The sequence below is a fragment of the Marmota marmota genome, unplaced genomic scaffold (genome assembly GCF_001458135.2).
Source record: "Marmota marmota marmota unplaced genomic scaffold, marMar, whole genome shotgun sequence".
Lineage (NCBI taxonomy): Eukaryota > Metazoa > Chordata > Mammalia > Rodentia > Sciuridae > Marmota > Marmota marmota.
The window spans coordinates 7,784,763-7,803,136 of record NW_025999960.1 but is presented as its reverse complement, the minus strand read 5'-3'; the positions used below and the strand labels follow the sequence as shown (position 1 = coordinate 7,803,136).

At 32.8% G+C, this 18,374-nt stretch overlaps 1 protein-coding gene across 7 annotated transcripts in view; it reads right to left on the bottom strand.

The window, feature by feature from the left end:
• Cntn1 (contactin 1) overlaps positions 1-18,374 on the bottom strand; it is a 333,868-nt gene that overhangs the window by 285,887 nt on the left and 29,607 nt on the right. For 2 of the 7 annotated variants that reach the window (XM_048802544.1, XM_048802549.1), the window contains exon 1: positions 2,109-2,448. The exons of the other annotated variants lie outside the window; for them this stretch is intronic. The gene's annotated coding sequence lies outside the window, so the exon portion shown is untranslated. Of the gene's footprint in view, positions 1-2,108; positions 2,449-18,374 lie in introns of those variants that run through there. 7 annotated transcript variants of the gene reach the window in all.

Here is an 18,374-nt window from a genome sequence, read left to right as displayed (position 1 = left end):
GTGACCTCTACACCACAAAATTACTGGTTGATGCACAGTTCTTATCTTTTATGAATTAATAGGAGCATTTGAAGGATCACTCCTTTCTTCTTGAGACAGTTTCAAGACTTCCTGAACAGCCTATGCAAAACAGTAAGACTCCCACCTCCAGCCTCTTTCCTCCATGAGGTTCTCTGTCACCTTTTCTCAGCCTTACTAGAGTTCTCCACAGCACCTATTACCAGGTGGCTTATGACATGTTCACTTTTTATAAAATGTAAGCTCCATGAAAGTAAGAACTTTAAACTTGTACCGGTCTCTGGTCCATATTAGGAATGTACTAAATATTATCTATGCCATTTATACTAATTATTCTATTTGTACTATTTATTATACCAGTTAATTAATAAATTATAGATATTCTTCATTCTTAGACCATGTAACAAATAAATGAGTATTTGTATCTCAATTTTGTTTTCCTTTAAATCTATTTTTGCCATTAATTAAAAGCATAAATCAAATTATATGGCAATAAATCTATGATAGTAATATGCTAAGAAGAAAAATCAAATATCTTAAATAACTTAATAAAAATTTAGAAAAATTAATTTTTGTGGCCAATTTTTATTGTACATTTATATTAACTAATTCACATACCTTCCCTGAGTATTTAAAAATATAGTACTTAGGGGCACTTCATAGCCTTCCTGGTCATATATTCCTGGATTCAAATTACAGTTCTGTCATCGTATGACTTTGGTCATGTGAATTTCCTGTCAGAACTTCATTTTTATTATCAATGTAAATGGAATGATCATTAAAAAAGAACTGATTATTAGTGTAGTTTAGAGGATCAAATTAACTAACGTGTACAATTACTGCTATTGTGTAGATGGTATGACCATTTCTTCATGAGCTCAGTGCTCATTCAAGACCTACGGGTTATTAATAAAACATTACTGAACTGAATCTATAATCTGTCTCCTACTCACCCAAAGGAAGCATTATTTTCCTATTTTAAAGATATATTAAATGGTACAAAAATATCTCACAGTATCTGAAAACATATATAGGACTAGGCATATACATCAAAAGTAGTATTTTTATTGTTAAAAAAATCAGAGTTCTTACAGTTTAAACTTAAAGGTGGACAATGGAGATATAGGCTGTCTCCTGTGCATTTATTTTGCTATAATGTAATGTCTACCATGTGAAATTGATGAATATTAATTGATGGCAATTTTTAACTCTCTTTAAGAATCACAGTTCTATAAAAGTATTATATAACACAATCCCTGAACCATTCTTACAAAATGGAATAGAATTCCAGAGAGATAATGAAGTATAGGTGCTTTTCAGTTTGAACCAATATTCAGAAAAATACTAGGTTCATTTCTACAACAATTAAAATAATCAAACTGAAATAATCTACTAATATCAAAGAAGGCTGAGGGATGAGGCAAAATAATCTGTAGGGAGTTTTAAAGATTTTCTCAGGCCTAACACATTTCAATTTAAATTGGCAGAAAAAGATTGATTGAAAATACACACTGCACCTATAACTTTAAACTAATACTTATTGTAAAAGCATTTTCTCTTGCACTAAATTGATTCCTCTAGCTTTCTTCCAGTTTTTAAGGCATGGTGATCCCCACTGAGGCTTTCCATAGATAATTGATTACATCTGGAAGGACATCTAATATAAAATGCTTAAGGACATCTAATATAAAATGCTTTAGGAACAAACATATTAATATCATTTGTGATTTAATGAGGATAAAAGCCAAAGTTCCACTTAAATGTTTTATTCATTTTGCACTATGTTTTCAAAATCTGGAGGATAATAACAGTGATATCTATAAAAGACCATAGCCATTTTCAGGAACAATAACTATTCCAGCATGAAAATAAATATCTTAAGAAAATGTAGTACAATATACAAGCAACAACCAGTTCTTGGAAATTTTAAATTGTTTCAGAACATTTTTGTGGGCAGTGTTGTATAATTTACCAGGGTTTAAATATTCCACTCAATATTTACTAACTGAGAGAACTTGGCAACATACTATGTCAATATGAGAAACTGAACACCTCAGTTTACTCATCTGGAAAATAAGAATAGTACTTACCTCAATGATTGGTTGCAAGGATTAACAGTAATATGTATTGCTCTTGTCCACCTTGGAGTTACCTTTCATCCTTCCTTACATGCATGACTCAGTTAACTCTGAACCTGGCCTCTGGCTCACATATTCATTTTATAACCTACCTATTACTTTCCTACCCAGCAGGTCTTCTTGTGTCCAGTCAGCTCCTCAAAACATACTATGTGCTATTGCTAATTACTGTGCCCAAAGCACTGAATGATACACTGTCTTTTTCAGACATCTGTACTCACTCTCATTGACTGTAAGAAAATGTATAAACTCCTAAACTTTTTATGTTATGCTCTTCATAGTCTGGGTCTCTCTATCTAAAAAGCTTCCAATATTCTCCATTGCAGTCAACTTTGAGTACTCATTAACTAGTAAGAGGTCATGAAATTCAAGCTTCTTTTGCCAAAACAGTTCTTTCTATTGCCGCTGTTGTACTTGCCCTTCCTTGTATCTCAACTTCCTATTAAGGAAAGCTTCTTTAACACCAGATAATAGTCAAGTCCATCAACATTATATATGACTCATTTTCCACACTTCTCTGCATTGTCACTGATGCCACTGTTTTATAATAACCTGATTAGAGCCTTACTTCCTTTAACTTCTGCAATCCATCTTCAAACAGCAGCCAAAGTGATATTTTTAAAAGTACAAGTCATCTCAGGTCACTGCACTGTTTAAAATCCTCTGTGGGTTGCCATACTTAGAAGCTTAGAAGGAAACACAAAAGCATCATGCATCACTCTGCCCCAGGCTAACCTGCCTCACCACTTGGATTCTGGAATTCATCACTCTGCCTTTGCTCATTGGGTTCTTGGCAAACTCTACAGTTATCCTTTCTTGTCTAAAATTCTTACCCCATGTCTTTACATGGCTACCTTCCCTGAAAGTCCTTTCCTGATCACCTTTCCTAAAACAATCACCAACACACACACACACACACACATACAAACACACTTACACTCACACTGATGCTCACATAATCACCTCTATGCATTTTGCTGCTTTGTTATCTTTAAATTTATTATTCCTGGAATTTATTCATCAATTTCTATCATGCTGACCTTCTCAGGTGCAACGTAAACCCCATGAAATATAAATGTTCCTTTTTAAGGCTGAATCATTAATTCAGTATATGGAAATCCTCCACAAGCATTTGTCCATTTAGTAAATTAATCATTCTGTTAAAAAAAAAAACATAATCTCTTTCCTAATCAGACTGACAATAACTTCCTCATGAATAGTGTTATCTAAATGCTTTTAAAGTTTTTAAATCCAATAAAGGTTGCTCAAACTTGGTAAATCATCAAATATATTTTTTAAACCTAATAAAGACATAAAGTATAATGATTGCCAAGAATTAAATGCAAATAGAATGCAAAATGAAACAAAACTCAAAATAAAAATATTATTCTACCCATTTTATAAAATAGTTTCTTATTAAATGTACCATGAAAATCTACTCCATTTTAGGTAAATGTTTTGCTGGCAAGGCCATCTGCACCATTATCTTGTACAAAATTTTAGCTCTATTAAAATCAAACAGAACTATCAGGGTTTGTGAATCCGAACTGAATTGAACTCATTAACTCAGGTCCCACAAGCTATAAAAGGACTTTTTGTCAAGTGTATAATTTCTAAACCACAACAATGTTTTCCACCTCTCTCCTGTCATCAGACAGATTTCTCTTTGATAAAACAGATGAGAGGCACAAATCAGTCGACACCAACATTCTTAAAACTTCAGAGGGAACCAAAATGTTTTTAAAACCTCACTCCAAACTATTTGTAAAACCTAACAACAAAGGTTTTTTTTGGTTGAGTTATTTCTTTTTGCTCCCCACTATTCAACTTCAGATACTAATGTTTACAGTACAAAGATCTAAAAAGGGCCAGAAATAGCAGTGAGTAAGTGAAATACCTGGCACATAGCTGTCATTTGAGGAATATGTTAACACATAAAACAATTTTGAAAGTGACTCAGTAAAGAGCCTTACAAAATATCTGGCCCCAGAATATTATTATTTATGCATACAAAATTTAACTGGCTTGAAAAAGTGACATAAATAAAGCGTATGATAATTGTTTCATTTATGAAAGAAGTAGCAAGTAAGACAAAAAGAAATACAAATTTTTCAACTGGACCCTAAATGGTAGAGACAGAAAGGGTTGTTTTATTGGCCTATGCTATCAAATTAATTACGCCAATAATGTATAATATATCTAGATTATATTGATATATAACAGTGAGTTATATAGATAGTTCTTTACTGAATAATAACCAGTTAAGTTCTTTAATAAATATTGAAATTGCCAATGTTATTTAAAGCAGTACTTTAATATTTCAAAATGTTTTGACAATTAGTATAATTTAGTAATAACAAGATTGGCCAATATTTTATCTTTTCAAAATAAATGAAGCATTTTTGTCAATACCTGTATCTTGATTGAAAACTACTAACCATAAGGGGATTCAGAGCACCAATAACACTGTGATAGTTATGTGAATAATAATTACTAGAAAACCAAATATGTTTGTTTGTTTTTAAGATAAAGTAACTTTTGACATTTTGTGATCTGTGTTAAGTCTCATCAATAGAACCACCTAAAGAAAAAGCGAGAAACTATCTTTAGTTCTGAAAATATTTGCCAGAAGAAAATAAAGAAAAAAAAAACTGTAATGTATCTCCAAGTAGGGAAACAGTTGAATAAATTCAGTGCAATTCAATATAGGCTATTTTGAAGTTACTAAATGTAGTGATTCTGAATATTATATGGCAGAGCCAGGCACCTTGGCACAAACCTGTAATCCTAGCAGCTCAGGAGGCTGGGGTAGGAGGATAGTGTGTTCAAAGCCAGCCTCAGCAACTGGCAGATGCTAAGCAACTCAGTGAAACCCTCTCTCTAAATAAAATACACACTCACACACAAAAAAAAATATAGGGCTGGGGATGTGGCTCAATCATGGAGTGCCCCTGAGTTCAATCTCCAGTACTGCCCCCTGCCCCAAAAAGATTGCATGGAAGTTATATATCATGATAACTATTAAGAGAATGAAACAGGTTAAAAATTGCATTTGTTTAGGGGGAAAAATGCTAGAAATAAATACATACGATGATAACCATGGCTGTGATTTGAAGAAGATATTCCCCCAAATGTTCTTGAGTACAGTGATTTTATTTTTCAAATAGATAATATGTATATGTGCTATATCTCTATGCAAAAATCTTAAATTCAAATATCTCCCTTCCCAATATACCTATGAATCTACCTTTAGCAATTTCTCCCTTGTTCATTCTTAAAAACTGTGATACCTAGAGATTCTTTCTTTTACTCCACCCATTCAGCCTGTATGGTTTTACCAACCATCTTTTAATCCTTTGACTCCCAAATCTTTCTCTCCCCACTACTAACTATTGCTAGCCTATATAATCTTACAGAAATGTTCTGAATGTTCCAGAAATTATCTGGAAAGCCTTTGTATATATAATCCTTGGTACAAAAAATGTGACAAGAATTCCTTTAATCAGCCCTGGCATTCTATAAGTTTTGATATTAGTATGACTGTTTCCTGGACTGAAAGATTGAGCAGAAAACTTCACTGGTTTCTACTTTGTCCCATCATAAATAACTAGTCACCAAATAGAAGCTATTTCATTCCAGAACTCTGCTTAATTTGATGCTTCTTTTTTATCTTCACTCTGTTCATGCATTCATCTCTGGTGTTTTATTGTTTTTTTTTATTTCAAGTATCCATTCTATATACTTGGTTTATAGTACCTCAATTTTTATACCGATCTAATGGAATTGACATTATTTTATAATATTATATTATTATACATATTATATTTAGTATGTAAATTAAACTGTGCTACGTTATAGTATATATATTATACTATAATATATTAGACTATTTATTATATATATATATTATATATATAATATATATGTACACACACACACATATAAACATACATAAAATAAACAAAACTGAGCCACAAAAAGGAAAAGTAATTTGGTAGCATAGTTATTAAGTGGCAAAGCTGGTAATCTTTAACAACATTATTGCAACAATCTCTATACCTCTATGTCACCCCTTAAAATTATTAATTTTTAAAAATTGCTTTGACCTCCATGGCCCATGATTACATTCAAATTTATTAGCATCATAAAGAAAGCCCTTGAAAGTCTAGAGCAAGTCTAAGTTTTCTTATGCATTGTCACTCCATATCCCATACATTGCATTCCTGTCCAACTGAGCAGAACTCAAGATGTGCTGGGTCCTTCCTCAACCCCATTGCTTTGTCCATGCCTCGGCTGTCTAGCAAGCACCCAATCACTCTCCTGGAAATCCTTCACAAGGCTGGAAGATTTCTTCTTCAGTGAAGTTTCCCCTACCCCTACCCCAACCTGCAGAGTAACTTGTTCTGCTCTTCACATTCCTGTAACAATACATTCATCTAGCTAACACATTGTCTACTCTAAGATAACAGAATTTAATTATTGGCTAACCTATCTTCCAAAATAAATGTGTTTTTCCTCTAGAAAAAGAACTGAGTCTTGCCTTCATCATTGTATGAAGAAATCATACAATCTCTTCTAAGATTAGTTGCACATTCACCTTGTGCTAATGCTTTACTCAGTGCTTGGCACATAGTAGACATTCAATAAATTGTAGATGAGGAAAATTACCAGAGCACCTTCTATTAGTAAATCTCCAAGGTCAAGAAGGCTTATAAGAAAACTGAAAGACCTCTAGGTATTGAAGTCTGAAAGACCTGAGGTATTGAAGGCAAAGGACCTAAGAGATCCAGTTATAGAAATGACAAGAGAGTGAAAAGCAGCAGAGAAAAAACTGACCCACTTGAAAGTTTTGCCATTTCTGTAATATTAAGTAATCAAATGCAAGCTCATTTGGGTAGAATCCTTTGCAACAAAACAAAGGATTTTCTTCTTTCCCTCTTTGGGTAGCTCTTGGTTCAGCTATTGAGCAATGGAGCTACTGTGGTGAAATACCACCCTACTAAATGCTTTTAGTTTTAGCCCATTTAAGCTATTGTAAAACTCAACTTGGCAGTCACCTTGCAGCACAGTGAAAGAGCAGGATAAATGAAACTTTCCTAAGTTCTTTTTATCATCAAACAGTAGGAGAACATTATTGGCGCCCTTCATTTGTGGCTAGGTTACACGGGTTATATTTTAAGCATTTTAGGCCAAATTCCCACTGTAATGTGATATTATTGGGCCAGTCTGTCTGATTTGAGAGAATGCTGTATTATAAATCAAAGTGGTTTTGTTTCATTTCTTCAGAGTATATGTAAAACTCTTGGAAAGTTTAAAAATATAAGCTTTATTCATATAATAAACAAAGAAAAAATTTGCCTGTTAAAAAATAATTTAAAGCACAATTAGAATTTCAAATGAATTTAATTAGTAATGATAAGACATTATGGATTTATTTCTGGAATTTTCAGAACTTTTAAATTTCAATTCATCTAAAAATAGTTACATGTAAACATCCATCACAAAAGACAAGCAAAAAATGGAATTAATACCTTGTAATCAAGGAAAATAAATTCAAAGTAAAATGAGATTTGGCACTTACAAGTTATAACAGTGAATTTATTTTACTTCTCAATAGCATATTTTCTCACATATAAAATATAATATCTAATGCACAGGTTATTTCAAATATTATGTTGACATTTATAATATCTGGTGCAAATACTTGATCATTAGATGTTATTGAAAATGAAATTAAATACATTTAAATGATGCAGTTTTATGACTGAGAGAATTTCTCAGTAGCCTTGTAATTAGAGCTAAACAATCAGATTATTTTTAATCAATTATTTTATTTCAGTCCATTATTCTCATACCTATTTGTAGTAAAACATGATAACTTTGTAAACATAGGAAGAAGAATGGATTATAAAAATAAGAGAAACTTTCTCACCATGGGTTTTCTTGGAATCACAATCTAAAAGTGAAGAAATTGAGGTTAATTGAAGTCCAAAAATCAAAATTATTAAAGCTGATGTAAAGTGAAGTAAAAAATTCATGAAGGATTTATCCAATAAACTAAAAATAGTTGTATCTGCCCTTTTATTCCAGAAGTTTAGTGTTGGTTTAGTTTGAGATGTCAACTGTCTGTGTATGTATGTGATTTTTTTTTTATGAAAAACTATTCAGTTGAGATTTAACTCAGCTTCAGTATTTATTAACAATCAGTATTTATTTACATACACTATGTCAAGCACTAAATGCAAAAAGGTAAATATTTTGTCCTGAAGAATGCACTCAGCAGTGGGAAAGACTGGTACATAAATGAAACAAAGAGGCAAATTCACTTGTGAGCTGTAAATTTGAGACACTCCAGAGGAATTGCACTTGGCCCACCCCAGTTAAGACAGATGTGGCAGCCTACTTAGTTTCTTTAGAATGAACCAAATCATCCCAGTGAAGCAAGTTATAAAGTAATTCTAGGTAGTAAGAAAGGGCCTCCTGTGTAGGAGGTCTTAGGGAGAAGCCCTTGGAGTTACTGTTACAGATGAGATTGAAGAAGCAGTCAGAGGCTGGGTTCTAAAGTATCTGTCATTTCATGCTAATGTGCTTGACATTTGCCTAGTGAGCTCTGTAGAGACATTGACATATTTTATGTTAGAATGGGCCACATTATGGGCTTGCAATTGATCAATTGATCATTTGGCTGATGTTTAAAGAGAAAATTTAAGAAAATATTGTAAGTATAAAGAGCACTAAGAGAGTTATTACAATTTCCAAATGAAAGATTACAGAAACCTCAACTGGGAAAGAAGTAAAATGATAAGGAAGATAAGAACAGACTCAAAAAAATATCCAAGGTAAGTCCACATTTTGCAATGACCAACACAAATTTACTTCTATGATGGTCCAAAGTGTTAAAATAGAAGGATGTAACTTGAGCTCAAATGTAATTATAATTTTAACAAAAGCTTTAACAAAAACTTCATTTGAACTACAATAGAGTTAAATAATAAATAAATAATAGTAAGATTCTTTTACAAGGTTGGGTTAGCCACCTTTTTTTATTGTTCTTAGATTTTTTTCTGGAAGATTTTTTAAATTTACTTATCCTTATGAAGTTGAGAATCTGTTATTTTATCTATTTCACAAAAGTTTATATTCTGATTTTTGAGAGAAACTCATAAACATAAACAGAAATTCATTAACAGAGAAAGCAATGTTTCCTCACATCGATCTTCCTATCCAAGGACAAGATACGGGCATGACTTTCTGTGTCTATGTCTTCCTAACTCATCCTCAGGAGTGTCATATGTTTTCATCATATGAATTTTGGTCCTTTATTAACAAGTTTATTTCACTAACACACAATAGGTTAGGGGAAGGAAGAATAGAACCTCATTGGAATTGACAAAAGAGGAATGAAGAGAAGGGAGGTGGGGTGGGAATAGGAAAGACAGTAGAATAAATCAAACATTAACTTTTCTATGTTCATATACGAATACATGCTCATTTTAACTCCACATCATGTACAACCAGAAGAATAGGAATTTATATTCCGTGTATGGCAAAGTCATTATTTACTTTAATTTTTAAGCATAAAAATTCTGTGAAGTTATTTTCCCAATGAGAAAACTTAGGCTGAATGAAATTAAGTAATATATCCAACATGACACATCTAGAAAAACACTAGCATTTGAGCCTGTCTCAGTGTAGAGGCAGTGCTTTCTAAGCCAGTGACCTCTAAACCCAGTGCTGGCTGTAGTCTACTGTTCTTTCAGGGTAACTTTCACATGGCAACCCTTAGGATATTTGTTACATTGTATCCCACCACTGAACTCTTACCATCAGTTGGATCTTATATAGACTATTTTTATATAATTATAAATGTGGGACTCTCAAGTCAACATTTTGAGTGTTTCTGTTTCCTCATTATACTCTAGTGTTTTAATCAGAAAATGTTCCCAGCCTAATCACTAGTTCTTCTGCCTCTCTGTCCCTTTTAGTGGACTCCAATTGTTTTGTAGATCTGAATTGACAGCAATTACATAAAGCAGCCAGAAGATGATTAGCTTGGAAAGCTGAATTTTGTCAAGTTAATTACCAGTGGTGCACACTGACTTTGATTCATGAATATGGCTTTTAGTAGAGCTCTTAAAGTGAGATGTTAATCAGTCAACACTAATTTTTTTACAGTTTAATGGAAATGTCAAAAGGAAAGTTTCAGGGAGAGCCCAGGCAAGAGGGACCCTGGTGTGCGCTGAAAGAATTACCAAATATAAAAGAAGCATTCATCTTTAAGAACTGTTTTATCGCAATTTGATCATGAAATGAACACTCCTTTCTCTATCTGCCAGAGCAGCAATCAAATCAATCATCAGGGCTCTTGACAAACATGGAGATCAATTGCAAGGTTGTACTCTGTCTTTCAGGTCTGAATTTCCCAAATTCCATTAAATGGAACCTTCTGACACTAGTGATAAATGTAAAAAGGCAGGATAGAGAAGAAAATGTATTCCTTTTACAGATAAAACATTTAGAATTTATTTAAAAATTTCAATTAGATTGAAAATATCCTGCAATTTCTTCCTAGATTAATGTTGAGTAAATACCAGTGGGAATGAAGACTCCCAAGCAAGCTTTATCCTTCATACTTCTAAGCCTGCTGCCTTTCTTTGTTCATGGTTTCAAAAATCTCTTGTACATTCTCTCAGGGAAAAAAAGAACTCCTTACCTGAACCCTTGAGGAAGATAGCATGACTGGAAAATATTAGCTCTGCATTTTACTAAATTTTACTACTAAATATATTTTAATTTCTGAAAAAAACTTTCACTTTTGTAGCACACAAGGAATCCAAGTTTGAATGAATTATTTCAATCATTATTTTAAGCTACTTATGACCAAAATTTTAAAAAAATTTAATGGAATAATAAATGGAACATCACTCAGGTTTTATAAGCTCTTTGTTACTAGGCAGCATTGTATTCAAGGACACTGTATTTTGTTTTTTGAAAACTGCAAATCAAATGTGACAGTAGCCAACAAAATATTATGACCAAATCTATTTATAGTAGTCATAAATATTCTTTCTACCCTGTCTACTACTGGTCTACTGTCTCCACTCAAAGCCCAAGTTTATACCCAAGAGCTACATTTCTTTTATAAATAGAATGCAAAATCTCCTAATTTTGGTACAGATTATCACATCCATTAGATAACTGGGAAGATAAATTGTTTAGTAAAAATAACAAATCAATTGTAAAATTTCAACTTATTAAAACATATATCAATCCTATGAGTAAGGACAAAGAATGTACAAAACCCCTCCTTCATTTATTATGTAGGCAAAAATTAGCATTTGGTATTAAGAGGAGCCACAAAGAATGCTGTTGGATCAAGGAATTTTACATCGATGGAATAATTTGAAAGAAAAGGTTTTTATAGAACTAACTCCTGTCAACTTATCCAAACATTTGGACAAAAAATTTTGTAGGCAAATCATTAACAGTTCAGTGATTTTCTTTGCCTTTTCTTCAATAGAGGCACTAATAGGATTTCTGAGCAAATGTGTATCTCAATCTCTTTTTGCACTAAAGCCCATCACAGGCAGTGGTTTCTCATGCCCCTCTTTATACTAGAGAAGGAAATAACTTAACTCTAGTACTGCAATGCAGTTTTCCTGGCAGCACAGTGTACAGAATCATTTGAAATCTTCAAGGAATCCATTGTAGAAATTTGAGAATTTTAGATAATAAATTAGTAAAATATGACGTAATTTCACAGACCACTATACTATCCTGAATTAAAATATCATGTTTCTATTCTATTTTAAACTTTTGGAAAGCGATGTTCTCTTGATCATCTATATCTCTATCTTTGGGTTTTGCTTATTCCTCCTATCAAGTTATGTTCATGAAATTTAATTAGACAATTTCAATGACGGTTTGATAGTTGACCTCACATATCACAGCAACATCTTATCAGATACGAATACATGAGGGGAGAAATACTTGCCTAAATTAAGCGTGATGGGCTTAAAACTGCTTTAACCCTTCCTTATGGTGAAGTAAATAATTTAAGGAGCAATTTCCCTAGCTCTTTTATAGTATAAATAATTATTTCAGCCACTGATTCAACATTATTCACTTTTTCCTGCACCAAGAATACAACAATTACATAAGCCAAATGCCTGTTCCCTGACAGTTTGTAGTTTCGTGAGAGGTTTCAAATTAATACACGCATGTTATGTGCTCCTGTAATTTCTCTACTATAATCTAACTAGAAAAGTTAGTCACTTCTAGTTTCCTCACTTAGAGATAGCCAGTTAAAATGCTACCGTATGTAAGTATGAGTTTGTGTGTATTTATCAGGTTGGACCATATGAAGTTACTATCTTTATAGATGAGAAATGGTTAATAGCAGTAATTTCATACAGTTCAACTTAATCAACATATCCTTTGTTTAATTAAACTCAATTTTACACAGTTGAATGAATGATTTTTAGTATTACCTATAAGCAGTGCTGACAAACAGTGCTAATTGTAAGTTCAGTGACATCTTTCATTCTTTCCCCATGAAAAATTCCTGTAAGCAAAATATCAAATTTTTTTAAAAAAATTTTAAACTTATTTTAAAATTAAGTGGAGGACTTCACTCAAATTGTTTCCATTTCAGTCTGACTTATGGTGTTTTGAACCTAAATGGCTGTGTTAACTATTTCCCCCAAGTTTTTAAATTAAGTATAACATAAATTTCAGTCACTTAATTTTTACTATAAATCTTTTACTTAATTCACATGTTTGAACTTATTTGAACATAGAAATTTCACATTCAATATCTGCTCAATCATTCCCAACATAAGATACTGCTTTTCTCTTTGTTTTTCTGTAAGTCTTGCCAAGGATTGGCTTTTTATTATTGATCTTGTCAAAGAAGAAATACTGAATTAACAATGACATTTTCCCTTTTTTTCTAATTTTTGAATTTCAGCTTTTGCTTTTGCTGAAGTTTTTCTTTATGCCCCTTAAACATATTCTTAGCTTTTTTGATTTTTTGCTGTATTTAGTACTTGGTTCACTTCATTATGAAAAATAATTTTCTTCTGAGTACAGCTCAGGACTATTGCTTAATTTTACGTGTACTTTTTTCTCTGTTATTTTATAAGTATGATATAATAGTAGAATTGAATTTATACTTTTCTAAAAGTCAATTAAGAGAATCATTTATCTCAAATGTGAAATTGATTGGTTTGGCAAACACTGTTCAAAGCCATTGTAAATCACCTTCTTACCAGTGTTGGTCCATTCAGGAGGAGGATGCTAGAATTCTCAAGGCTTGGGTATAGTTCTAACCAATGAAATGTGAACAGAAGTCCTGAGGTGCTACTGCAGGGAAAGACTGTTAAGACTTGTGAAAGAACTCTTAAGAAAGCTTACTGTTCCTACTGGTGACTTGTCTCATTGGTCCTCTGCTCTTTCCCTCTTCCTGCATAGAGTGTAGTCACTTTCCCAGGGTTTTAGCAGTTGGCTTCAACAGGAAGCTGAAAGCACATACTTAGGGTACAATGGAAGGGAGGGATAAGAATGTCCTTGAGTGGATGCACTGGTCTCAACTGCCTGACTCTGGACTTCTTGTTTCATTGAGAAAATAAACCCTTTTCTTTTTAAGCCGCTCTCATTGGGCTTTCTTTTCTTGCAGCTAAACTGAATCTTAGCTGAAAGTGTGGCTGGCATAAAGGACAGTACCCCAACCAGATCTCCTCTTATTGCTCAGTGCATACATCTAAGCTACCATAGGTCACTGCTGTACCTTTCTCCAGGCAATTGGGCATAGTACCCTCAGGCAGTGGCTTGGTGATAAAACAGTACAAAAGCCTGGACTCCCCTTCCTGAAGGTGGGACACCTCTCTGGGTCTTTTTATATATCACAGTTTCTACTGGGAGAAACTGAGGCTAGACTTCAAGTCCCCCCCCCCCAACACTCTAGTCTTTCATTTTCTGGGTTTTGTTTTGTATTCCCTGCGTCAATCACTTACTTCTAGGGAATCCTGCTTAATTCAATGGGTATTTTATGTCTTTTTAAAAATAAATTCCTAGTTTTACTCTATTATGGTAAAAATGAATATAGATAGCATCAGTAGTGTTTGCTTCATGGAATTTTTAAGTTCTCCATGGCTTAATATGAATAGATTTTGTATGGATACACAAATATTTCAAAATAAGGTTATTTTCTCTAAACTTTCAAGTTTGATATATAAGTTAATATTACTTCTGTCACTTAAATGCAGTATGCTGGTATTTATTTATCATTTGATATTTCTTATGTTTTTTTTATTACTTAAAATTGCATGTTTATTTTCTGACTCATCAATCACATCTGTTTTTTTTAACTGTGATGTAAAATTGCTTGTGATTTATAAACCTTAATCCTTCTGATATTTTTTCCATCTTGTTTAAGCTTTTATGTCATGGTAAATGACTGCTAAACTTTCTCTTGTAAATAGCAAGTATTGAGATTTTATTCCTTTGCCCCAATATTGGAGTCTTTCTTCTTCTTTCTTTTGTGAGCTTTCATTTTGGCAGAGATATTAGCCATCACATTTATTATGTTATGTCATAAATTTCCTCATAAATATTTATGTTCCCTTCTATTGTTAGGAGTTTTTTGTTTGTTGGTTTATATGGCTCTTTTAACCCATTTTTATTTATTATTCTGTTTATTGATTCAGAAAGTAAACATTCTTTTTACTCCAATAAAGTGTTTATTTTCAAAATGAATAATGTCTTCCTTGGTATTATCAATATGAAAATAAGATTGTCTATTGACTTGCCTCTTTTACCAGGTTTCTTCAGAAATACTGACATTTGAAAGCCAAAACATGATTTGGAATTAACATTTCTTATTTTCCAAATATTTTGATATTTGTGCTGTTTTATAACCATATTAACACTAAAGAATTATTTATGTCCTAATTCTGAAGTTGGTTAAACATTTTCCTGTAAGATTTTGATGCCCTCTTCCCCTTTGTCTAAAATCTCATAAAGAGTTTTTGTCCTTGAAATGTAAGATATTTTACCATATCCAATTCATTGACTTCTTCTAATTTGTTATTCCATACTTTGCTTACCAATTTAATTTGCTGACTCAAGACTTCCTTGAACCTATGAAAATTTTTCTTTGACTATTTTAAATTACTGCTTCTCCTCTGTTTGCTCTGATCTTTTCTTGGATACTTATTAAATACGTATTAGGTCTCCATGTGTCCAAGAAAAATTGTATTAAACATATTTAAATGAGCTAGGAAGACTTTATTCAGGATTACTGCAATAAAGGAAAAGAGATCAAGTTAAAGTCCACTGAATTAAAAAATAGAAGAGTTTTTAAGAAGTAGGGTATCCTAGTGGAAAATTACTGAAGGATATTAGGGGGACTTTGTTATATGTGGTTAGGTCTTTGTTTGCTAATTGGTATTTGTTGAAGTAGGGCTTCCATTCTCCCACAAAACTGAAAGAGCTGCCATCTTCCTTGATGACCATATTTTGAATGAATGGCTCCCATGTCTTGGGAAAGATACTCCTAGATTATAAACCTGCAAAATACGCTGGGACAAATTTGATGTATATCTCAAGGGGGAAGAGACAGAATTGACAACTATAAGTTTTTAAAGTAAATCCTCTAAGAAAAGGGAGCTCAGGGGTCCAGACTTAGGAAGAAGTCAATCTAAAGAAGATTGAAACTTCAGGCTGTCTTGGTCACTTGTCACTTTTTCATTTTAGTCTCTTTATACTTTTCCTGAGTTCCAGGAGAATTTTCTGAGCTTCCCATCTATATTACTGATGTGGTAAATTTCCATCAGTTGTCTCAGTTTTCATTCAGATTTTTAAATTTGGTAATTTTGTTTTTCACCCATGAAATCTCTTTTGTTTCAGATCATTTCTCATCCTGATTTATACTCTACCTTAATTGAAAAGGTTTGTTCTCGATTTTGTGCCAACCTAACATATTCTAAAGATCTTTATCATGTACTATAGTAACCAATGCTTAAGAATAAACTTTTTAATATCATATTTTTGAGTAAAAATAAATGATCTTTTCTTTTCCTCATGATGACAAAAGATAGTCTGTGCATTTTCAATAGAGTGTTAAGATGGGTTCTGCCAAAAAAACTGGTGTCTTTCCAAATCTTTCTAGTACAATGAAAGGAGAAGGGAATAGTTTTCATTTATTTTGCTGTCATTTTGCTAAGCAGGAGATCCAGAAGCCTGGGGTGGAGATGGAGTGAAATTAAGCCAAGCTGGAAGGAGTCAGGACAGAGTGTGTCAGTCTATGCTAAAGATGAGTTTTCTTTTTCTCTGTTTTTGAAGAAGCCTGAAGTTGGCTCTGCCAAGCTTCTATTTTATGCCTGAAAGATCTCTTATAGAAATCTAGGGATTGTAGTGGTACCCTCTGTTTTTTACCCCCAAACATGTCAAGATCTGCCTACTTATGGATTCTTTTTTTTTTTCAGTCTTAGGGAGCAAACCCAGGCCCTTGCACATGCTAGAAGAGAACTGTACCACCAAGATACTCCACATCCCCAGCTCTACGCAAGCTTTTAGTGGGGGACGATTAGCAAATTTCTACTAGTTACTGGAGCCAATATATTTCTGAGGCAAGCAAAGTAGGCATAATGCCTAGGGTATGTGTTACTTTTAGAGTTCTCAAAAATGTCTTAATTTGTTTTAAATCTAGAAAAATGATTAAATCTAACAACAAATATGCAATAACAAATCATGCTTGAATTGTACTCATATTTACATGAGAAAGGTTGTAATTTATAATTTTGTTTAATGGAGGAAGAGGCCCCTGACAGTAGAGGTGTGTAGTCTTCCTGAAAGTCATGATGTGACCCTGCAAGCCTTTCTTCCACATCCATGTCAGATGAGCCACTTTAAAACATATAGAGATCTTGATCACAGTGGTAGTTGTCAACCTAGTAAGACTTCACTATATCTGGCAGAAATATGTCATAATTTTTAAATGGACTATCATCTCTTATCATATTTCTCTTTGTGTTTATAGTCAGTTGCTTGCTACAGTAAGATACATATAGGTGAAGGGGTCAAACACCATTAATAACACAAGTGTTTAAGACAAAGCATTTTTAAAAACAAATCTGAAAACAAGATTATTTTCCCCAAAGTTCAAAAAGCACTCAAACAATATATATTTAGTCATATTCCATTCACTTGCAATTTCCTCTACTTTCCAGGAAAAAAATCTAGAATTTAAAGCTAGAAGTCTCCTATGACTCAGCTAAGCAGCTTCCACATTAGTAAATGTGAAGGACTAAGGCAGCTGAGAGTGGCTTTTTTATTGGACAACTGCTGTAATTATTGGAGATAAAATCTTAAAAATTATAGAACAATTTAGTGTGTCAAAGGAAAATCTAATATGCAATGAAAATAACTCTTGAATAGCTAAGAATTAATAATGTATAATTTCATAGCCTAATAATATCATCAGCTGGGCCTGGATCAGAAAGGCTTCATAACAAGCAGCATTTACTATATTCTTCCTACATGCCAGGCACCCTCCAGTCATTATTATCCAATGTAAACTTCTATATAGTAGCTAATCTTATAAATAGTTTGCAACGAATAAAGCAGTTTTAGTGATTTTAGAAAATTTGCTAAAATCATACCTAGTAATAGCAGTAACAAAAGCCAACTAAATTCTACTTTGCCATAAACTCATTATTCTGCTCTATTCTCAAAATAACTTTCTTTTACATGGAAAATACGCTTGCTGAAGGGCTTCAGTGCATGTCAGAAGACTCCTTATTCACTGTGGTTTTATTTTATTAATAAATTCAAAGGTGCTCAGAAAATAGGAAGCAAGTTCTATCATTCTCTAAAACTATACCAGTAGACTTATTCAAAATCTACTACTGCTTTTCTCTTATAATAAAAAATTCACATTATCAATATTAGCTATAAAATGCATAGTTTCACATTGTGTGTGTGTGCGTGTGTGTGTGTGTGCACGCGCCAATAGATATTCAGTCAGTTTGCTTGACTTTGTGATTGAGGGCAGTGTTTTCTGTCACATACCTAAATAAACTATGAACTGCTTGAGGACAAGGACAATATCTAATACAGCCTATAATCTCTTTCCAAAGTTCATGAGGCCAGATGGGTTTTGGAACCAGATGCATCTTAAAAATATAGAAATTTTGGAAGAGTATATAGCTCTCTGGA